This window comes from Heterocephalus glaber, unplaced genomic scaffold (genome assembly GCF_053883595.1).
Source record: "Heterocephalus glaber isolate CG9 unplaced genomic scaffold, H.glaber_assembly_v1.0 deba00001594, whole genome shotgun sequence".
NCBI classification, from domain to species: Eukaryota; Metazoa; Chordata; class Mammalia; order Rodentia; family Bathyergidae; genus Heterocephalus; species Heterocephalus glaber.
In genome coordinates, this window is record NW_028258369.1 from 3,014,939 (window position 1) to 3,039,105 (window position 24,167).

The following is a 24,167-nucleotide window of genomic DNA, read 5'->3' on the forward strand; positions in this document are numbered from 1 at the left end:
TGTATGTTCCGTACCAAAAATACATTGTTACATATATTTCTGTATATAATTTTATGTCTGTTGAAGAATATAGGAAAGTGAATTACATTTATAGTTTATTTTGTATTAAACCTCTTATCTGTTTTTCTTTGCTTTTCTAGCTGTGAATTTGTGCTACTTTTTTGTTTGCAGTACTGGGGATTGAACCCAGGACCCCATGCATGCTAGGAAAGCGCTCTACCACTGAGCTACATTCCTACATCCTATCCTTTTTTATTTTCTATTTCTGTTTTAAGACATGGTCTTGCTAAGTTGCCCAGACTGATCTGGAACTTGAGATCCTCCAGCCTCATCCTCTTGAGTAACTAGAATTACCAGTGTGTACCACCACACTCAGGTTGATTTTAATTTCATACTCCAGCATAGTTTTATTCACAACTCACTTTTCATGTTTTTATTGCCAAATATATTACATTTGTTATCTTATTACAGAAACTCAGTTTTATAGATATTCTTTTGTGCAGTAGTCTTTTAAATCAATTATAAGAAAGGAGCATCAAGATGTCTGTATACTTTGCTTAATCCTTACCTACACAATTACTTTACTATGTTTGCTTTTTCAATACAAATACTAGTTGCTATTTGGTGTCACTCATTTCCTGATGAGGAACTTCCTTTAAAAATGTTTATATTGCAGGATTTGTAAGAGATTCTTTCAGTTTTGTATTTGCAAATGTCTTAATTTTGCCTCATTGTGAGAATAACTTTTGATGGATAAAGCAATCTTGGTTAATGCTTTTTTTCCATACAAGCCTTTGAATATGTTTCCCACTTCATTTTAGCAGTCTTTCTCATGAAAATGAAGTGATGGTATGCTTAATGTCCACTTGGTTATAATGATTCACTTCGCACCTCCTGTGTTCAGTATTTTCTCTTAATCTTTGGCTTTCAACTTTTTTACTATGTCTCTTGACGTAGATCTCTCAGCACTTATCATCCTTGAAGATTAATGAGCTGCTTGGATGTATAGATTAATGCTTTTTTAGTGCATCTGGTGAGTTTCTAGCTATTATTCCTTTGAATACATTTTCTGTCTTGCTCCTTCATATCTCCTTCTGCTATTACATACATGTTGGTATTATTGATAATGTTCCACATTCTTTTGTGCTTCTTTTCATGTTTCTTTTCTTCATCTTACATAACCCCTATTGGTTTATCTTCAAGTTTGCACACATGTACACATTTGCATGCACCCAAACACACACACACACATACACACAGGAGGATGTGTCCTCTTGTTAGCTTATCCTGCAAATCATTTACTTGTCAAAAATTACTGCTCATTTCCCTTTGTTTCCCCATGAAAGCTCTTCCAGAGGTTTTGCTTGTCTCTGCTTGTTTTCTTCTTTACCCTGTAAAAGAAATTCTATTTTCAGTTTAATTTTGAGACAGTCACAGATTTCTAAGATTAGAGGGTTCTCTTTATTACCATAGCCTTTCTTTCTAATTAAAGTCCAGATTTCTTTTTTGTAATATTTTCTATTTGATGAGTCATTATTATCACATATTCCTTTTATTTTAAAAAAATCTATTGCTTTTTTTAAGTTTTGAAAATTTAACTGATACTTGAAAACATAAAATATTGTACATATTAATGGGGTACCATTTGATGTTTTGATATGTGTATACATTGTGTAATGTTTAAATCAGGTTAAGCATATCTGTCTCCTTGGTCGATCATTTCTTCATGGTGAGAACATTAAAAATACTTTCTTCTGGGACTGAGGATTTAGCTCAGTGGTGCTTGCTGCTTGCCTCGCAAGCGCAAGGTCCCGAGTTTGATCCCCGGTACCAAGAAAAAAAAAAAAAAAGCTTTCTTAAATGTAAACAAAGTTTTCTTTAGTTCTATAAGAATATTTATAACATCTATTTTGAAGTCTTTTTCTGCTAGTAGAACATGTGGTTTCCCACAAAGGCAGTTTCTGCTTGCCTTTTATCCTATATATGTGTCACACATGCCTTTTTCTTGCATGTCTCAGGTTTTCTGTTGTCGTGAAAAACTGTATATATTAGGTAATATAATGTACCAAATCTAGATGCTGATTCCCAGTCTTGTTATTTGTTTAGGAACTTAACTAGTTTTATGATGTCTGTTTCATTTGCAACAAACAGATTTTAATATCCTCACTCAGATTTTCTCTGTGTTTTTATCATTTAATCTGCCTTCCTAGGGGTCCTCCTTTGGCCAGCATGAATCACTTATTGGTCAAAGGTTATACTCAAGGTACTGCAGCTAAAAGATGTTCACACTTTACCTTTGAATATATTCATATCTTAGAGAGTCCTTTCATGGTTTTTGGCTCAAATTTACATTTTCAGCATTGAAAAGAATAAACTGTGATTTTCTTTTTAAGCGTAGCTTTACAGGAGTTACCCAGTGTCAGAATAGCTTTGTTGTTCAGCCAGTGATTGGTCAGAGATTATGTGTAAGCACTTTGAGCCGCTAATGCTCTTCTCTTCGCTGATGAATCTGTCGGAATTTAGGAAGGCTTTCAAGTCTTCCTCCATAGCCTATCCTAGTAATCCTTTTTTTTTTTTTTAGTTCTTTTATTGGTGTATTTTAGGTATACAATTCGTTTACATTTATCATTGGGTGTTTGTACCTGTACATGATGTATCTTGGTTCTTATTTTTTTCCCCATTACCTGTGCGCCCTTCAGCCCCTCCACCCTTCCCTATTTACTTAGATTTCATTTCCATTTTTTTTTCTTTTCTCATAGTTTTTAATTTCCCTCTTTTCCTTTCCCCATCCCCTCCCTTCACTCCTTCGTCTTTGGACATTTTTTCCTATTTCAAATGATCAATTATTCATTTTAATCATTTTAACTCTTGTTTACACTATCAGTTTCTCACACTACAGAAACTATTTGGTATTTACACACGTGTTTCCTATTTATTTCACTTAAGAGTATGGCCTCAATATGCATCCATTTAGCTATAAATGACTCTAGTTTTTCGTTCTTTATGGCTGAGTAGTACTCCATTTTATAAAAAAACCACATCTTCTTTATCCAGTTTCCAGTTGATGGGCACTTGGGCTGTTTCCAAGCTTTAGCTATTACAAACTGTGCCTCTATGAACATGGGTGCACATATATCGCTGTGGTATGATTCTTTTAATTCTTTTGGGAAGATACTCAGCAGGGGAACAGCTAGGTCAAATGGGACCTCCAGTCCTAGTTCTTTGAGGTATCTCCATACTGATTTCCACAGTGGTTGCACCAGTCTACACTCCCACCAGCAGTGGAGCAGCGTTCCTCTTTCCCCACAGCCCCACCAGCATTTGTTATTGGTTGATTTCTTGATAGCAGCCATTCTTTCTGGAGTGAGGTGGAATCTCAGTGTTGTTTTCATCTGCATCTCTTGAATGACCAGTGATGTTGAACATTTTTTCATATATTTATTTGCTGCTTTTACTTCTTTGTCTGAGAAATGTCTGTTCATTTTCGATGCCCATTTTTGAATTGGGTCTTTGAATTTGGGGGGTATGATTTTTTTCAATTCTTTATATATTCTAGATAGTAGTCCTTTGTCTGAGGTACAGCTGCTAAAATTTTTTTCCCATATTGTAGGTTGTCTGTTAGCTCTGTTGGTGGTTTCTTTTGCAGTGCAGAAGCTTGTTAATACGATGAGATCCCGGTTGTTGATTCTTTCTGCTAGTTCCCGTGCTGCTGAGGTTTTGTTCATGAAGTCTTTTCCTATGCCAATGTCTTCAAGAGTTCTACCGAACTTATCTTCCAGCAATTTTACTGTTTCTGTCTTAATATTTATATCTATCCTAGTAATTCTTAAGTGGATGCAACCTGGTCAACACAGACAGCCTTCCAGACCCCCAGAAATAAGTGTGATCCCAAAGTGTGATCCTTTTTGGCTATTTTTTTCTCTGGTTCTCTTTGTTAAATTTCTTGGTACTCTGCCATCTCACTTGTTGCTACTGCTACTGTGGAGCTACCGGTCCTTTTTTAATAGCTCACCACCAATATCTCCATTATTTTTGAAGCCTTTAGATGTAAAATCTTCAGGTTCTGTCACAAAGCCACTATACTCAGGCAGAGATGTAGAATGGCAGTAGTTACATTTTTCATGTTTTTTTGTATGTAAAACCTCACCACTGCTAGGTCAGGGGCCACATCTCACAGAGTGATACTTCTGTATGAGTGGTTACTCATAGGGAAAGATAGTAGCACCTGTTGTTGATCTTCTTTCCTATCTCTCAACTTTTGCCCAATAAGCCAGATGGGGAAGGAAATCACCAGGGCTCAGTATTAAAAATCATTTGCTACTGAGGTGGAGCCCTTGCCCCACCGGTGGGGATTGGTTGAGGGAAATGTACCTCAGTCACCTTTACTGTGTTTGCGTGGAATAGAGCTTCTTTAATAGGAAGCTTTTAGGGGAGTTAGTGAATGAAATAAGCAGCCTGTCCTGGTTGCTGGGAGGAGATAGAGTTATTATCTTTTGCCACACTTTGCTGCCATGGAGATTCTGTAACACAGCTCTAAGAACAGAGTGCATGAGAACAGATAAATCATAGCCAAAATGTCATAGACTTGCTTTTTATCCAAGATTTAGCAGATTTCATTGAATGTTTTCTCATTTTCTGTATGCCTTTAAATTTCCAGAGATTTTAAGTGTTTCTAATTTAATATTCACTACTTAAATTATTGTTTCATAGGGGCTGGTATCCACCCTCACAGCTCCTCACACACCATTTCTAAAGTGCCTTTCCTAGTTTATTTAGAGGGAAAACCCTAGATAGACAAGTTATGCTCTGTCTGGTAAAGCAGTGATAGCTACTGATATGTTCACAAAAAGGATGATAATATCATTAGCATTTCTACAATGAGGTTTTCTTTTCCCACTCCATCTTGGTATTACGGTTAAAATAGAAATAATTATGGACTTGTTGGTATTCCTTTCTTTATAACACACAAAATCAGTCTAAAGTGTTAGGATTCAGGGTAGTAGTTGACTACAGGGAAAGGAGAAGGTTTAGTAATGGGAAGGAGTAAAAGCTAGTTGCCATCCTTACTATTCTGGAAGTTTGGTAATGTTTCATTCTCTGTGTGAGTGGTTTTTATTCAATTGGATTCTCTTTGGTTAACCACATAGATATGATTATTTAGTGTCTTTTCACTGTTCTGTGTTGGTATTATGTTTTAAGGTATTAATACCTACATCACATAAATATAATAAATATCGTCTAGAAAAGCAAGGAAATTATATCACTGAAATTTTGATATGTCTTTGTGTATTTATGCATTTGTGTGTGTGTGCGTGTGTGCGTGTGTGTGTGCATGCACGTCCATGCATGTGCACAGGCTATCCAGGAAGGAGACAGGATGATATAATTGGGGAAGTGTGTGTATGGAGTCCCAAAGACATTGCTAAAATTCTCTTTCTAGTGGGCATACATTTGTTTTCTTCAGTAGTAGTCTTTATATTTCATGTATATGTCAAATATATAGGGGTTACTAATAAAATATATTTTAAAAGGTAGCTTCTTTTAATTGGTCTCTTACATACTCTTTTGTGTCCAGCTTGTTTTTCAAATAGACATCTTTATAGTTGTTTGTAGGATCAGTTTACATTTTGTTTTTTGTGTCTAGTATTCTGTTGCATGAATATTCTATCATAGGGATAATGATCCATTCTGTTATTGCCTGGCATTTTATTTATATCCTGTTCGAGGATACTTTGGATACATCTTTATGCACATTGTGATACATGTATCTGTTGAAAATATGCTCTTATTTGTTTTTTAGGAATATACCTGGGATTAGAATTGCTGAGTTACAAAGTAGACAGAGAAGGTATAAGTTTGAATAGATATTTTGAGTTTTTACCATCACTAAGGACCTGTATATTTGTTACTAAAATGAGTGGTTTTTTATACCAAAATGACCAGAGAATATTTTTTTTGTAAGTGTAAAAGTTGTTGAAAATTCCTAGAATTTTATCCACAGGATACTCAGTATAGATAGTGAACAAACTTACATGGATAATGATGATTCCCAATAAATTTAGTATTGAAATACTTATATAAGTTTTTCTTTTCATGGAGTGTGCATACACTTTTTGGCAGTCTCCTCTTCTCCCCTCTCCTCTCCCCTCCCCTCCACACACACACACACACACACACACACACACATATGCCTTACCCATGGCTGGTGCTCTAGAAAAGGGGAGTTTTTCCTCCCATCATACCTTCATACCTTATATTGCACTTGTGATGGCATTGGGTCTGTTTTGTTCTTAATGAACTGACATGTGCACCACAGTCAGGGCTTCAAACAGTGATCCTGCTGTGGGACATCTCAGGTGTGAGCTCACATGCTCCAACTTTGCTCCTACTTAATGCCAGGGGAAAGAAGGTGCCATTTGCTGTGGGATAGATGAAGAACATTATGTCCAAGAGGTAGCTCTTTTGCTTCTTTAGCTATGTAACTCTCCTTCATATATCATATGCATATATATTTCATATATATATATATATCACAATCTAGTGTTAGCAGTAATTTTTTTTTTTTTTTGGTACCAAGGATTGAACTCAGGACCTTGTGCTAGTGAGGCAGGCGGCGGAACCACTGAGCTAAATCTCTGGCCCAGCAGTACACATTTTTAAGCTCTCCTATTAAAGTCCCCCACCCGAACTCTACCAATCTCACCCCAACCAACCACATGTACTCATACTCAAAGACTAGTTTTTCCTTCATGTTTTCTCTGGAAAACTCCAATATTTACAAGTCATCATACTTATAAAAGTCCATAAATAATTATAGACTCTTTTCTGTATCTTGTGATTTCGTTTTCCCTAACTAGCCATGAAATTCTTGCAATTCTGCCCTCTAATTGTCTTACACCTTTATTTCTCCATTCTTACTACTACATCCTCAGATTCTGAGGTCATGAGCTTCTCTTATTCAGGCACTCATCATCTCTGGCATGTCCTCATAAATGATCTCAGTGCAAGCTATTCTTTCAGTGAAACAAGCTTATTTTCCCTTTCCCCTTCCTTGTTTCTTCTTTCTCATTGTCTTGCTTGTGAACATGCATCCAATCTTTGTCAAATTAAGTATCTCTAAGTTCTTCTGCAGTCCTCATTTTTCATGCTTGCTTTTCTGTGGTATAAAGAGTGTGCCTGTTAATTGTCTCAAATAAACTTATGCTAAAGTCATACATGGGAAATCTGTATGCTCTGGATGAACCAGCTTGATTTTCATCTACTTAGTAAATATCAGTGAGTCTCGTATTATGATTCCCACATAAGCAACATAGGCACTTGGGAAAATGACGGAGATGCAGATTCTCAAGCCACACAATAAATTACTTCATCAGAAACTATGGAGGTTTGTGCTTTAACTAAACCCTGAAGTTTTTCTGATGCAAGCTAGGTTTGAGAAAAATAGATAACACTTTCTCATTGTGCACATCAGCAACTTTAAAAATCTTTAATTGTTGCTCTTACCATGTTATTCTACTTTTTATTATTCCAGCTTAATGGCAAAGATGGTCCCAATCAAAGACTGCATAGGATTGTTCTTCATAAGATTCACTCAATATTGTATTCGAATCCTTCAACAGTTTGACAATGGCTACAACACCTTGGATTCATTCACTTCACTTGACCTGCAGAGAATGGCTGATCTATCATTTCATGGAAGTGTTAATTATGGTAATCTTTGGGTAGTGATAAGGTTCGGGAACCTGCTTTACTAGTTTTAAAATACTTTCAAAGTGATTATTTTGTTTAGTTCTCACAATATGGGGGGGGTGAACAAAGCAAAAATGGGAAATGGGGAACCATCAACCAAATGCATAAGCAAAGCAGATCTACAATTATAGATATGTTCTGTAATAAGCTCAATCACTTAAAAAAAAAGAAAAGATAAATTTAAGAAAAAACAGACCTCTCATTCAATGTGTTGGTACTTTAGAGCTGCCTCACATTGCTGAAAGGATGTCATAGTAACAGAAGTGATTTACTTCCTTCCTAAGGGCTTCATTTCAACTCGTAAATGTTATTATATATCTCTAGTATGATGGAAATTACACAATGTAGCTTGAATCTATTGAGGTTGCTTACAGAGAATTAGTTCACTTCAATAACTCAGGTAATTGTTACCTCTGTCGAATAGTGATGTACAAAGTGAATACAGTCTCAATGGAGGCCCCATGATTTGATGACAATGAAATTGTCAAGCTGAGCAGGTCATTCACTAGTTTCCTAAATTTGTTCTTAATTGACACATAACAGGACTATTGGGTCTATTTTATTCTTAACGAACTGATATGTGTGCACCAGAGTCAGGGCTTCAAACAGTAATCCTGCTATGGGACATCTCGGGTGTGAATTTCCGTCCTCCAACTTTGGGCCTGGTTAATGCCAGGGGAAAGAAGATGTCATTTGCTTTCCCGCAGCAAATGACACATTATGTCCAAGAGGCTGTGTTGTTTCTTTTACTATAGCTACTTAACTCTGCTTCATATATCATTTGCATGTAGCTACTTTGTAGAGGAAGAAGTAACCTAGTTTAAGATAACATGCATAGCATTTTATTGAACTTTTTAGTAAGCATTACTCTTGACCGCTTAGGTTTCAGTTGCTCCTCAAGGAAGATTCTTGGTGACTGTGGAGTTTTCAGGGTTCTTACTTTGGTGGCCTGAATGGCACTGTCATGGAGCTGATTGTGTATCCTTCATATAATCCCTTTGAGAAATGTTCTGTCCCTGATGAGCTAAAGACAAATCTTGGAGTCTGGTCCAACTGCCTTGGATGATACCTCTGGGGAAATCCTGTGCTTATGTGTACCTACTCCTACCATTTTTATAGCCCTAATTAAACAAGACTGAGGTAGTGTAAGAGGTATCCAATAGGAACCAGGAAATTAGAAGCCGAAATGTTGCTTTAAGACAGAGGTTCAGTTTACCATGATTGTTGAGGAACCTTAACAGACAACCAATAGTTCAAAATTTTTTTAAGTTTGAGATGAAATCACACCAAGTTTCCACACTGGCAAACACAGGGTCTATCCAGGTGGACAGGGAGTTGATTTTGCTCACCACAATATAACCATGTCCTTTCCAATACAAGATTTCTTGAAGTCCTTTTCTGACATCAAATATAAGGTATGGAGGAGCAGCTCAACTTCTGTTGAGCACCAACCATTAGGAAGGCAATCTAGAATGCTGTGGGGTAATTTCACAAAGATTGGGTCACATGGCTTTCTGAACTTAAGTTGCTGCAGAATAAATCTCGCATTCAACCTGTCCACTACTTGCGGTTGATTTCCCTCATATAAATAATCGGTGGCCTTGGTTCAACAGGCATGTCCTATTTTAGAGTTGTAACTTGGCCTTAAAAGAAGATGTATATTAGAGGCTACTTTTCTCCCTAACATGTGAATGAGAATCTCTTGAATTCATGCCTAGGGACAGTCCACTGTAAGAAGGGCAGTGAGATTGCTGGGCTTATCACTCCATTAATTTTTCCTCGCTCTGACTATGGGATTCCCAGGCCGGTCCTAAATATGATTTTGGGCAGAAATAATCCCAAAGCAAATACATACATGTTTTAAATGTGCTTGAATAAGGAGAGATGTGCCTTTCTGGCAAGGCAGAGCAAGCTCCCCCAAATCTCAGTCACTATACATTGACTACCTTTAGTGTCTGCTGAAGCTACCTGTCTTGGGTAGAACTTTTCCTCCATTGCTCAGTGCTGAGATCTCTAACTGTACCTATTTCTCAGGGCCTGTACCTATTTTGCAGCCACATTGGGGAAAAAAAGTAAGGCCAATGAGGGAATACACAGACAAATAGACACCAAGGGCAGACTTGTGCCCGGGACATTGTAGAGCTATTCAGGTTCTTGCCCTGTTTGCATTCCCTCTGTGTATATTTCTATCCCTTTACAACTATGTCTGCTTTGTACCATAGATACTGGTAGCAGTCTGGGAAAATTCAAGAACAAAACATATCAAAAAGGAGGAATGTCCAGAACAGTTCTTGGAATATTAAGTGTGCTGCTTTGCCCACTGCTTCCTGTTGGAGATTGAAGCACCCATGCACTTTGAAGCACATTTGTGTTTCAGAAACACATTCTGGTGTCCTAAATACGCAATAATTTCAGATATTTCCTATAAGGAAGTCACAGTACCTATCTAATAAGAAAATATCCTGTTCCCCATTGATGCATACACTGGTCGGATGACTTTGGATGTGGTGTCTACTGAGTCTGCACATATTTGGAAGGATTATTCCTCTGGTGCACACTGGAAATGGCTTCTGGGGCATTGTGCTCTAACTTCTTTTTTTCTTTCCTCGTACCAGGAATTGAACCCTGGTCCTTGAGCTTGCTGGATAGGTGGTGAAACCGCTGAGCTAAATCTCTGGCCCATGCTAACTTCTACAAATGGGCTTGGTAGTTATTTTCCAAACATGGATGTGAAAAAAAAGGGGAGGTCCACTAGGGAAGACGAAGATAGATGATGTGCAAGTCTCCGTGTGCAGGACAGTGTCAACCTCATCAGGTTTCTTGCCCTGCTTAATGCCCTCTCTCGGGTGTCTGGATTCCATGGCCACTGAGCCTCACTTGTACCCTGCAGGTGGGTACCAGTCCGCCGGGAAGCCACGTGAGGACACGCTGTTGAACAGGAGGCCTGGCCTGCACAGGTTTTCCTCCTGTACCCGGGCATGTGGCCTCCACCCCCCCACCCCACCCCCCGCTTTCCCTATGAGGTTGCCCCTTGCAGCTTCAGAAACGCCCTCCGGTTGCGCATTTGACTGGGTCCCCAGGGAAGCTCTAAAGGACCTGTGCTCCCCCCATTCACTTCTTGTTATATTGGGGAGGGTGGTGAACACCTCACTGGGCGCTAGGACAATAGGGCACACTGGAAGGTGTCCACCGGGATGCATCCGCTCACTTTTGTTGTCAGGGAGCTGACCCGTGTGTACCTTGTACAGGGCAGCGTGTGCGATTCAGTTGAGGTACTTCTGGGGTGTGAGGGCACCACATCCCACCTTGCCCGGGGTCATGCCCAGGTGATGGAAGGTGCTCTTCCTCGTGGGTCGGAGGAGGAAGATGAGGTGCCTGGGGCCTTCTCTGTTTGTTCAGGGCAGCTGCTGAGCCTCCTGCCTGTGCCTTATGCGTGGAGCCAGTTTCTAGGTGACAGATGAGTCTCGCACGTTGCAGACAACGTGAACAGCGTGTCATGGTGAGCTCTCGGCCATCATCCCTTCTCTGGCCAGACACGTCTCAGTTGCAGTCCATCAAGGCAGCGGCTTGGTGACACCGCACGGGCGCCTTCCTTGTCCCCTCTGCGTCGCGGGGAAGCGCATTGTCACCTGTAGTATTCCCACAGTTCCTCCCTTTGAGAAATGTTGTGCCCTTCACGGGATCAACGCATCCCTGGAGCCGGGCCCGCCGCCTCCCTCTGCGCACAGCTACGGTGAAACTCTGTGCTTAGGTCTGGCCACTCACAGAAGTTCTCTGAGTCCTAGTCCCGCTGGGCTCGGCACAGGAAGCAGTTTCCTCTTGCAGCGGGGGAGAGGAATGGGGGCCTGGAATGTTGCTGCTTTCCGAGAAGCACATAGGCGTTTCCTTGGTGGTTGTGACCCACCTCGAGGACTGGCCAACCAGTTCTTGACCGCAGTGGGGACATCTGTAAGCGGACTGGTGCCAACCTGCGTGTTTTCTTGGAAATCGGGTCTTCTCTACTTGGCCAGGGCATTGTTGTCCTGGGGAAAGGTTATTCAGATTTTCCCCTTCCTTCCTTGTGCGATGTGGGGATTGTCCTCCAGAAGTCACCTCTAAGGGACAGAGGGAAGAGGGGCTCCTCTTCTGTGGAGCGCCAGGGATCGGAAAGGCCCGCTGGAATGTTGTGGGGTTCTCTTCCAGGAATTGGCTCACTTGGGGTTTGTCGCTGTGGCACTGGTGAGGAAACCAGTGCCCAGTCAGCCTGCCCAGGAATTCCACTGTTTTCCGGTGGAGAAGTCGTGCAGTGTTCCGATGTTGAAGATTTTCCCCTTCCTTCTTTTTGTAATGCAACTGCAAGGTCTTGAATTTGATCCCCGATAAAAAAAAAATATACAGTCACCATTTTTGTGAACAGGGAAATCTTGATCTATCTGTTCAGATTCTTGCACTGTTTCTCTGTCTTGTCTGCGTAGTTGTAACCCTTTCCCATTAAGTCCTTTTTGTACCCTGGATTCTTCTACGATTTTGTGCCAATTTTATAAGTGTAAATGATATTGAAAGAATGTGCGTCTTGAACAAATTCTTCTCTAATTTCAGCACAGTAATTTGCCTATTCTTTTCTGTTGGAGTTTGTCCCTGGAATGCCCTTTGGTGCCCATTTCTACTTCAGATATCCCTTCTCATATAGTACTTGCCTTTTATCTTGGGACACCTGTAATGTATTGAGTAATGGTTATGGTCATCACATTCAGTTGTCCTATACTATGTTGCATGTAAAACTCCATGCAGTGCAATTAATTGCATTGTTCTTTGAATGCTATGGATCAAATAAATTGGATTTGTTTTTTGCTCAAAGAGCCCTGAGTTATGCATTCCAGAGAGTCTTGTAGAGATCCTACTATGAGGCTTCTCAGAAGTGTACATGCACCTATGAACATTTCAGTTGAGGAAATGTGTCTTTTTGTGTGGACCAAGTCAAGAGCTTTATGTCCATGAGGCTCTCTTGTTGTTACTATTGATGCTGATCCCCTGAACATCTTATACAGCCCAAGTACATCTCATTTTCATATGCCTCTTACCACACTTGTAGAATAATACTCTGATTTCTCTAAATCCTTGCTAATGTCCCCATGTTATCTTTGAATTCCTTATTAATATGTGACTCCTACATGTGTTTTTGTATTTAATTTTTGTCAATGTATAGATTTACTGAGAACAGAGACCTTTTTTGTAGTCTTTTAAAATTATATCTTGAAATGTACCTGATATTCTCTCTCTCTATATATATTTTTTCTGTATATGCTGAATGATAAGATGCATAAATTAATGAATTATATCAAGAGGGATTCTTAGGGGGTGTGGCATTTGACCATAGAAAGTACACAGTTGGGTGTACAGGAATCTCAAGTAGAATAACCATTCACCCACTGTATGTTGAAAAATATATATAGAAATCTATATTGATAGATATTTAGCATTATTTACAAATGAGGTAAAGATAGCCTCTGTATATCAGTCCCTAGGATTTTTTTTACTTTTTTAATACCAGGATGATCCATATAATTTGAAATGACTGTCAGCATCAAACTCAAATTTGTATGCTTCCACTTCTTTTAATCGTTGCCTCATTTACCAGATTTTAGTTAATTATATCTTACCTGATTTATATACCTTGTAAAACTTTGCTCATTGTCTTAGCCATAGATAAGATAAACCCCAGGGCTCTAAATAGCCACAGCTAATGTTATGTCTTAAAGTTCTCTGATCTAGAGACTGTACCTTGCAACTAAAAGACATTATCTGGACATGTAAACCTCCTCTCTTACCCCCTTTTCTTCCAGGCATATCCTTGCTCACTTCACCTTCTGGAAGATGGCCCCTTCATGTGCATAGCCTCTGGGGACAGTTTTATGCTGTGAGAGACTTCCTCCACATGCAAACCTGTCAATGCGTACGAATAAATTTGCGTTTGCAACCTTGTTGTGGTTTTCTTTGATTAAAGCTGAAATCCGTCAAAACCCAGCAATCAGATGTATAATTTATGGAACTCCTTTTGAAATATATTGTCATATTTCATATATACTGAGGAATTACCAGGTTGGGATGAAGACATTTGCACAAGGTAGCACTCATCTAAAACAGTAATAATTTTGGCGGAAATTTGTGTACAGTGAACTGACTCAACACTTAAAATACCAGTTCCAAGGCCAGGGATTTAGCTCAGTGGAGCCGATGCCTACCTCACAAGCACAATGTCTTGAGTTTGATCCCTGGTACCAAAAAAAAAAAAAAGTTCCAGTTTATCAGGAATAGTTAAGCAAGGTACTAGTTTAGCAAATTAAACGGAGAATTAACCTTGATTCCTCTTTTTCAAATTCAGTGAACAATTCCTATTTTTTATTCCCCTAACCATTTTTTTTGTATTAAATTCTTTTATTGGTACATTGTAGGTATACAACACAATTACATTTCTCATTGGGAATTGTACCTTTACATAATGCATCTTGGTTCTTATTTTTTCCCCATGCCTAGACCTCCCTTCACGCCCTCCACCCTTCCCTATTTACAAAGACTTTATTTCCATTTTTTCCATTTCTCATCATTTTTTCCTTTCCCTTCTTTCCTTTCCCCTGTGCCTCCCACTACCCCTACCCCTTTGGACCTTCTCTTCCTATTTGACATTTTCGATTATTCATTCTAATAATTGGTACATTTTAGGTATACAATATAATGACATTCATCATTGGAAATTTGCACCTTTACATAGTCTCTCTTGGTTCTTGTTTTTCACCCTTGCCCAGCCCTCCCTTCAACCCCTCCAGCCCTCCCTATTTACAAAAATTTTGTTTCTATTTTTCCATTTTCTCATATTAATCCCATTCCCTTGTATCCTTTCCCCTAGCCCTCCCGCTTCCTTCCCCTTTGCCCCTTTTCTTCCTATTTCACATTACCTATTATACATTTAGTCCTTATTTACACTTTCAGTTTCTCACACCAGAGAAACTATTCGGTATTTACACATCTGTGTCCTATTTATTTCACTTAGGAGTATTGCCTCAATGTGCATCCACTTAGCTATAAATGTCTCTAATTTGTCATTTTTTATGGCTGAATAGTACTCCATTTTATAAAAAAACCACATTTTCTTTATCCAGTCTCCAGTTGATGGGCATTTGGGCTGTTTCCAAGTTTTAGCTATTACAAATTGTGTTGCTATGAACATGGGTGCACATATATCACTGTGGTATGATTCTTTTAATTCTTTGGGGAAGATCCCCATCAGTGGAATAGTGGGGTCAAATGGGATTTCCAGTCCTAGTTCTTTGAGGTATCTCCATACTGATTTCCACAGTGCTTGCACCAGTCTACACTCCCACCAGCAGTGGAGAAGGGTTCCTCTTTCCCCACAGCCCTGCCAGCATTTGTTATTGGTTGATTTCATGATAGCAGCCATTCTTTCTGGAGTGAAGTGAAATCTCAGCGTTGTTTTCATTTGCATCTCTCGAATGACCAGTGACGTTGAACATTTTTTCATGTATTTATTTGCTATTTGTACTTCTTTGTGTGAGAAATGTCTGTTCATTTCAGCTGCTCATTTTTGGATTGGGTCTTTAAATTTGGGAGGTCTGATGTTTTTAAGTTCTTTATAGATTCAAGATAGTAGACCTTTGTCTGAGGAAGAGCAGGTGAAGATTTTTTCCCACATTGTGGATTGTCTCTTCACACTGCTGGTGGTTTCTCTTGCTGTGCAGAAGCCTGTTAATAAGAAGAGATCCAATTTGTTGATTGTTTGTGCTAATTCATGGGCAACTGAGGTTTTGTTCATAAAATCTTTTCCTACACCAATGTCTTCAAGGGTTCTACCTAACCTCTGTTCCAACTGGTTCAGAGTTTCTATTTTAAGATTTAGATCTTTAATCCATTTTGATTTTAGTTGAGTGCATGGTGAGAGATACAGGTCTAGTTTTAATCTTTGGCAAGTTGAAGCCCAATTTTTCCAGCACCATTTATTAAAGAGGCTATCTTTCCTCCAGTGAGGGTGTTTGGCTCCTTTGTCAAAGATGAGATGGCTGAGTGTGTCTGGCGTTGTTTGTGCATCTTCTAATCTGTTCCACTGGTCCTCAGGCCTGTTTCTTTGCCAGTACCATGCTGTTTTTATCACAGTAGCTTTGTAGTAGAGTTGCAGGTTGGGGATTGTGATACCCCCAGCCATGTCTCTGTTACCTAGAATTGCTTTTGCTATTCTGGGTCTCTTCTTGCTCCAAATGAATTTTTGGATTGTTTTCTCAAGGTCTATGAAGTATGCTGCTGGGATCTCAATTGGAATTGCATTAAATCTATATAGCAGTTTTGGAAGTATGGCCATTTTCACTATATTAATCCTTCCTACCCAGGAGCAGGGGATGTCTGTCCATTTTCTGATATTATCTTCAATCTCTCTTTTCAGAGTGCCATAGTTTTCAGAGAAGAGGTCTTTGATTTCTTTCGTTAGGATGATTCCTAGGTATTTCAGTTTTTTGGATGCTATTGTGAAAGGAATTATTTGCCCTATTTCTCTCTCAGTGAGTCTGTCATTGGTGTAGAGGAAAGCTCTTGATTTTTGTGTGTTGACCTTGTAACCAGCTACTTGACTGAATTTGGTTATGAAGTCTAGAAGACTTTTGGGGTCTTCTCTATAGAGAATCATGTCATTTGCAAATAATGACAATTTCACTTCTTCATTACCTATCTTTATTCCTTTTATTTCTATCTCTTGTCTAATTGCCATGGCTAATGTTTCCAGAACTATATTGAACAAGAGTGGTGATAGTGGACATCCTTGTCTTGTTCCTGATTTGAGTGTAAAGGATTTCAGTTTTTGACCATTTAGTATGATATTGGCTGTTGGTTTTTCATAGATGGCTTCTATCAGTTTGAGGTAGAGACCATCTATTGCAATTTTTTGTAGGGTTTTTAATCATAAATGCCTGTTGGATTTTGTCAAATGCTTTTTCTGCATCTATGGAGATAATCATATGGTTTTTGTCCTTGGCTCTATTGATATAGTGTATTACATGGATTGATTTTCATATATTGAACCATCCCTGCATCGCTGGGATGAATCCCACTTGATCAGGGTGTATGATCTTCTTGATGATCTTCTGCATTCTGTTTGCCAGTATATTATTAAGGATTTTTGCATCTATGTTCATTAGTGAGATTGGCCTATAGTTCTCTTTTTCAGTTGGGTCTTTCTCTGCTTTGGGGATCAAGGTGATGCTTGCTTCCAGGAATGAATTTGGGAGTATTGCTTCCCTTTCAATTTCATTGAAGAGTTTAAACAGTAGTGGCAGCAGTTCCTCTCTAAATGTCTTGTAGAATTCAGCAGTGAAGCCATCAGGGCCCGGGCTTTTCTTAGTTGATAAGTTTTTAATTACATTTTCAATTTCATTGGTTGATATTGGGTTGTTCAGAATTTTTAAGTCTTCTTCGTTCAACTTTGGTAATTCATATGTATCTAGGAATCTGTCCATTTCTTCTGTGTTGTCCATCTTATTGGCGTATAGGTTCTGGAAGTAGGTATTGATGATCCTCTGGATTTCTGCTGGGTCTGTTGTAGTTTCACGCTTTTCATTCCTAATTGCATGGATTTGGGCCTTTTCTTTCCTTTTTCTGACAAGGTTGACTAAAGGTTTATCAATTTTGTTGATTCTTTCAAAGAACCAACTCTTGGCTTCATTGATTTTTTTGTATCATTCTCTTAGTCTCCATTGCATTGATTTCTCCTCTGATCTTTATAATTTCTTCCCTTGTATGAGCTTTGGGGTTGTCCTGCTCTTCTTTTTCTAGAAGCTGAGGTTCAGCATCAGGTTGTTTAATTGGGCTCGTTCTGTTTTCCTTTTTTGTTTTTTTTTTTTGTACCAGGGATCAAACTCGGCTCCTTGTGCTTGTGCAGCAGGCGTCGAAACCACTGAGCTTTTTGTTTTCCTAATATGCGTATTCACTGCTATAAATCTCCCTTGTAAGACTGCTTGCATTGTGTCCCATAGATTCTGATATGTTGTATTGTCATTGTCATTTAATTGAAGGAACTGTCTGATTTCTTCTTTAATTTCCTCTGTGACCCATTGGTTATTCAGAAGTGTGTTGTTCAATTTCCATGTGTTTATGAAATTTTTTGAGTTTCTTTTGCTATGGGTCTCCAATTTCATCGCACTATGGTCTGATAATATACAGGGGATAACTTCAATTCCTTTGCACTTACTTAAACATGTTTTATGTGTGAATATGTGGTCTATTTTGGAGAATGACCCGTGTGCATCTGAGAAGAATGTGTATTCTGATTTTGTGGGGTGGAAGACTGTGTAAACATCTGTTAAGTTCATTTGTTCAAGAGTTCGATTGAGTTCTAGTATTTCATTACTTATTTTTAGTCTAGTTGATCTATCTATTTGTGACAGTGGGGTGTTGAGGTCCCCCACTACAATTGTATTAGTGCATATATGACTTTTCATGTCCGTTAGTATTTGTTTTATGTAGTTGGGTGCACTAGTGTTTGGTGCATAGATATTTATGATTGTCATCTCTTCCTCTTGGATTCTTCCCTTTACAAGGGTGTAGTGTCCTTCTTCATCTCTCTTAATCAGTGTTGGTTTGAAATCTACTTGATCTGCCAAGAGGATAGCTACTCCTGCTTTTTTTCAGGTTCTCATCTCATGCAGTATTGTTTTCCACCCTTTAACTTTCAGTCTATGAGTTTCCTTTTGAATTACGTGTGTTTCTTGTGTGCAGCATATTGTTGGATTTTGCTTCTTGACCCATTCTGCCAGTCTATTTCTTTTGATTGGTGAATTGAGACCATTAACATTGATGGTTATAACTGAAACGTATTAACTTGTCATTGCCATGACTTTTTCTTTTTGTTGGGTTCTCCCCCTTTCCATTTAATTTCTTGTCATGCCAGATGGGTTCATTCTGCTTTGCTTCCTGGGGTTGTGATCCTCAATGTCTATTCCTAGGCTATTGTGTAAAATTCTTTGGAGTGCTGGTTTGGTATTCACGAAGTTCCTAAGGTGCTCTTTGTCATGAAAGTATCTTATTTCTCCATCCATTTTGAAAGATAGTTTTGCAGGGTACATCAATCTGGGTTGGAGGCTGTTTTCTTTTAGGACTTAGAATATGTCACTCCAAGTTCTTCTTGCCTTGACGGTTTGTGTTGGGAAGTCTGCTGTGATTCTGATGGGCTTTCCTTAGTATGTGATTTGTTTCTTTTCTCTGACTGCTTGGAGAACTTTGTTCTTCTGTTGTGTTTCTGGAATCTTAACAATTATATGCCTATGGGTAGATTTTTTTTTGATCAAGGCTATTTGGAGTCCTATATGCCTCACTTATCTGTATGTCAAGCTCTTTTCCCCTGCTTGGGAAGTTTTCTGCCATTATTTCTGTGAAGAGATTTTTTTTATGTCATCTCCACTCTCTCCTGTTTCTTCATTGAGCCCAATCAGTCTTATGCTATTCTTCTTTGCATCATCTAGCAGCTGCTGGATTGATTTCTCATGTTCCCTTATAATTTTGAAGCAATTTTTCTTTTCCTGGTCACTAATTGCAATCTTATCTTCTATATCTGAAATTCTGTCCTCACACTGGCTCATTCTGCTGTGTAGACTTTCAGTGGAGTTTTTCATGTCCTGGAAATCTATTTGCATCTGTTTTATGGATTCCATTTGTTTCCTATGTTGGTATTTCATCATGTTCCTCAGCTCCTCTCTAGATTTATTAATCATGTCTTGCACTAGGGGCCCAGTTTCTCCTGTTATCTGAGAAATTATTTCTGATTTCATTTTTTCCAGATCCCCTTTTGTTGCCAGTTCAGTGGGTCCAGGTGGTTGAGTATCAGAATGTTCCATCTCATTTCCTTTTGAGGTTTCTGTAGGTGATCTGGAAGTCTGGTTTTGAGACTTATTTACTTGTTTTCTCATTTCGACTGGGGTGGGGGGCTGTTAGCGCCTGCACGGATTACCTCCTCTGAGCTGGGTGAGGTGGGCCAGGGGCCGGGAGCAGAGGTAGGGATGGTGACCCAAAAGCCCTTTCCTGTGGGCTGGGAGCAGCGGGAGAGATGGTGCCCGGGAAGCCCCTTCCTCTGGACCAGAAGCACTGGGATGGCAGCTCAGAAGCCCCTCCCCTCTGGGCCGGGAGTGGTGGGAGGGATGGTGGCCTGGAAGCTCCTTTCTCTGGGCCAGGAGCAGCGGGACAGAAGGTGGCCCAAAAGCCCTTTCCTCTGGGCTGGGAGCAGCTGGAGGGATGGTGACTGGGAAGCCCCGTCCTCTGGACCAGGATCAGTGGGACGTCGGCTCAGAAGCCCCTACCTCTGGGCCGGGAACAGTGGGACTCAGTACCTTGGTCTGGTGGTCTGGTGTCCTCTGCGCCTTGGTAATGTGGAATCAGGTGGCTGCCTGTCTGCAGTGGGGTGATTCGGTGTCTTCCGCGTGACTCAGGACCTCAGTAGGGCGTGCACAGACCTGCCTGTCTGCAGCGGGCTGATTTGGCGTGTGTTCCGCGGGACTGGGGACCTCGGCAGGGTGTGGGCAAGACCTGCCTGTCTGCAGCGGGGTGATTCGGTGTCTTCCGTGTGACTCAGGACCTCGGTAGGGCATGCTCAGACCTGCCTGTCTGCAGGGGGCTGATTGGGCATCTTCCGCTTGACTCAGTACCTCGGTAGGGCGTGCCGTAACCATTTTGTTTTACGTGTATGCATCTCAGCAGTTCCACCACTGTCACTTGATTTTATCTGTTGCACCCATTCTTAAAATGTTTTAATGATTTCCTGACTTGTCACCATCCCTCCAAACTGAAATCCTTAAGATTCATCATCCACAATTACACTACATGAGTTCTTCAAAAGAGTATCTTTTATCACATTCTAACTTAAAACCCACTTGTGGGTTGTCTTCTCCATTTTCTGATGCTATAAATGAGTAACAGAGACTGGGTAATTTATAAAGAATAAATGTTTATTCAGATCATGGTTCTGGACTCTGGGAGGCCCAAAGTGGAGAGGCTGCATCTGGTAAAGGCCTATCTGCTGGTGGGGACTCTGAAGGGTCTCAAAGTGTTGTAGGTTTTCTCATCGTAAAACAGGAAACATACCAGAGAGACCTCACTTTTATAATAAAACTGTTTCCTTGATAACCTATTAATCTGTTAGTCATGAATGGATTAGTCATGGATTAATCCAATGGATTAAGCCCTTATGACCCAATCACCTCCCCAAAATCCATGCCACTGCTAAATATCATTAGCACATGATGTACAGAATTATGTTTCCAATGGGTGAATTCTGGAAGACAAACATTCAAACTGTGACTTGGCTTCTGGTGCTTTGAGCAGTTCTTCTGCAGTTCTTCTAGAAGGGATGAAAACATGAAAGTATAGTTCTTTATAAATCTATACCTTTTAAGGGTTTACAAAGTTAATGATATTTCAACTTATAAATTTATATTTCAAGAATTTTAAGCATGGATGACTTTGTTTTGAGATCTTTTACATAAATTGTTTCTGCATTGTAATCATTTTATTAATATTTTGCCTTTTTAACTTTATAAAGGATAGTTTTGAAAGTTTTCTGAAAAGTATTTACAATTATATCCTCCCCCTAAAGTGTGTTATTTATTGTTAAATATATCAATTTTCCTTGTTTATTAGTACTCCAAATATGCAAAGTTCAAGTCACTGAAAGTAAAGTTGTTATAATATCATATTTTACAAAGTCCTCTCAAACCAGTGGAATATGATCGAGGATAAAAATTGAAAATGCAAAACATCATCACTCTACATTCTAAATTCAGGAAAAATTTAAATACAAAGAAAAATATAGAAATGAACAGTATTCATTTGAATTAAAGTCAGTTCACTGACTAGTGAATTATTAAATAATTATTCTATTAGGTGTGATAGAAGAAGGAATATAAAACTGGTTTAACCATTTCAGATGAATTAAAAAATCAGGGTAGTTTAAGGAATATAAGATTCATGTAGAACTTAATTTTATAAATTGGTAAGTTAAAAATGTACTGATATATTTATTGAGAAACCACAATTTTGGTATCCTATATTTGATAGGCTTACTAGAGAGACACTAATCTCTTAAAACTGGCCCATCACTTCATTTAAATGTAGAAAACTTTCAGGAATAGTTTGTTATCAAGATATGTGTTTGTGAGAAATACTGTACTTGAACTGGGAAACTGATGTTACCAGTTCACTCTTGTCATATCTATATAACATTCCACAAAGATCTAAGTCAGTAAGACATAAATGTTAACTTCATTTTTCTAGATATTTCATATTATCATAAAAATGAATGCTTGGCAGTTTTTCTACATTTCACTTCATAGAGTTTACAATTAAGGCAGAGAGATGGAAAAATTGATAATTTTCCTTTTTCTTAATTAGAGGAGTCTCAAATTTATGTTTAAGAGAATACCAGTTTTATTCCTCAACACCATAAAATCAGTGCCAGTAAGGGAGGACTGACAATAAAGTATGGCAACAAGAGAGGAGTGCTATTATCATCTCCACTTGCTTTCATAACAGGACCTTTGGATATTGTGGTAAAGAGTGAAAATGGGGTTCCCTGCTGTGTTGAAATCTCTCAGACTATAGACACTAAAGTCTGAGGTTAGACAACCCGTATGTCTTACTGAATGGTAAATCTCGACCATATTGTCGGGTGCACACTAGATTCTATCAGCCACCAAGGTAGATATGTCCACAGCAATTGCTCTGAGACTCAGATTAAACTGCATATCAGTGATGGATAATGAATCTTTCATTATAAGACCACTCCTACAAAGAGCATAGTGCAATATGTGGTATATTGAATATGTGGTATATCAGTCAAGTAAAATAAAAGGTCTATAATAATTAACTATATTGAAATGCAAATATACAATGAACATATATTTGCATTTATTTGCAATTTTATACTCATTGCAGTGACCTGATTATGAGTAGGCTTATTATCATGAGGATATTTGAAAGCCTGTTACCATATGATTTAATTTGCTGTCAATCAGACATGTTTCACTTTAATACTATTAAAGATTAAAATTAGATTTTTTAAAATGCTTTTCAGAACTGGATTTTAATTCAAACTCATTTAAAATATATTTTGTTAATTTTTTCAGTGGTTTACTATTTATTGTAGGGTAGCACAGTAAACAAAAGAAAAGTCTTTTGATGATACAGTACACATGTAGGCGATTTGTGCTTTTTATATTTATGGTATTGCTTAAAGTCCTTAAAACCAGTTTCTGGTCAGAATTTTGTAAGAGTAACAAATTGTAGAAGCTCTTTTATCTCTAACTCAGATCTCACTTGGAGCCACTTGTATTAGATATCATTTCAACTTTGATTATTGCCTCTTTATTATTTTATTCAATTTTGATATTTTACAGGCTTTATTTGCAAATATAATGTAATACAATATGATGCATGTTCATTCTCTCAAAGGCATTCAAATAAGCCTTGTTAATGTCATAAATACTAACTGTGGCCTACAGATGATTATGTAGTTTATAGGTGATACATTGGAAGAGGTTAAATTATTGCTTCTAATATACAAAGTTTTTATTGTTATTTTTTATCTCCTTTCATACCTGAATCCCTTTTCCTTCTTTCCATGAAATTTAGGGAGACAAGGGAAACTGAGCCAATCTCCCATGTTTACTGCTATTGTATTCTAAAATGCAATGAAAGTATGATATTGGTGGCTTCCTTAGCTTAAAATATATTGAACGGCAACAGAAATCAAATACATGAGTTTAAAGCAGATGTTAGCAGTTTTTCTGTAAAGGGCTAGATGATAAACATTTCAGACTTTGGGGACCATAGGATCTCTGTCTTAACTCAATCTGACATTGTAGCATGAAAGCAGCAATAGATCATACATAAGTGAAAGTGTTTCATAAAAACTCTGTTCCATAAAAACTTTTTTACAAAATCAAACAATGGGTCTAATTTGGTTTGTTAGCTATATATTGTTAACCACTGATTTGAGGATAGTTTCTCATGCCCATATTTCCCAAGGAAAATTTCATTGGCATGAAATCACAATTTTATGAAATAACCATTTTCCAGTGAATGGTACATGACAAGTAAATTTTCTAACTGAAATTGATACACATTCTGATAGATATTAGATTAACTGTGTTAAGTAATTAAATAATAACAGGATATGATATATTGGACTAAAGATAGTGGAAGTTTAAATGGAGAAATACCTATATGAAGCTCTAGACAATTTGAATATGTTACTGATCTATTTTGTACAAGATGATTGTATATTCTATTAGGCTAATTTGTTCAGATGTCTCCTGTTGACGCATGTCACTAAAATGCAAGTACTGAACTTTGAAGGCATATCTGAATTCTCCAAGGAGTTTTAAGAATTGTAGATG

General features: G+C 38.4%; 1 long non-coding RNA gene across 3 annotated transcripts in view; it reads left to right on the forward strand.

Annotated features, from left to right (window-relative positions):
• LOC110344475 (uncharacterized) overlaps positions 1–14,130 on the forward strand; it is a 63,907-nt gene extending 49,777 nt beyond the window's left edge. Inside the window, exons 6-7 of one of the 3 annotated variants that reach the window (XR_015444093.1) lie at positions 7,532–7,710; positions 9,972–14,130. This is a non-coding gene — a long non-coding RNA (uncharacterized LOC110344475). Of the gene's footprint in view, positions 1–7,531 lie in introns of all 3 variants that reach the window. The other 2 variants (XR_015444094.1, XR_015444092.1) reach the window with 2 other exon arrangements.
• Positions 14,131–24,167: the final 10,037 nt, after the last annotated feature.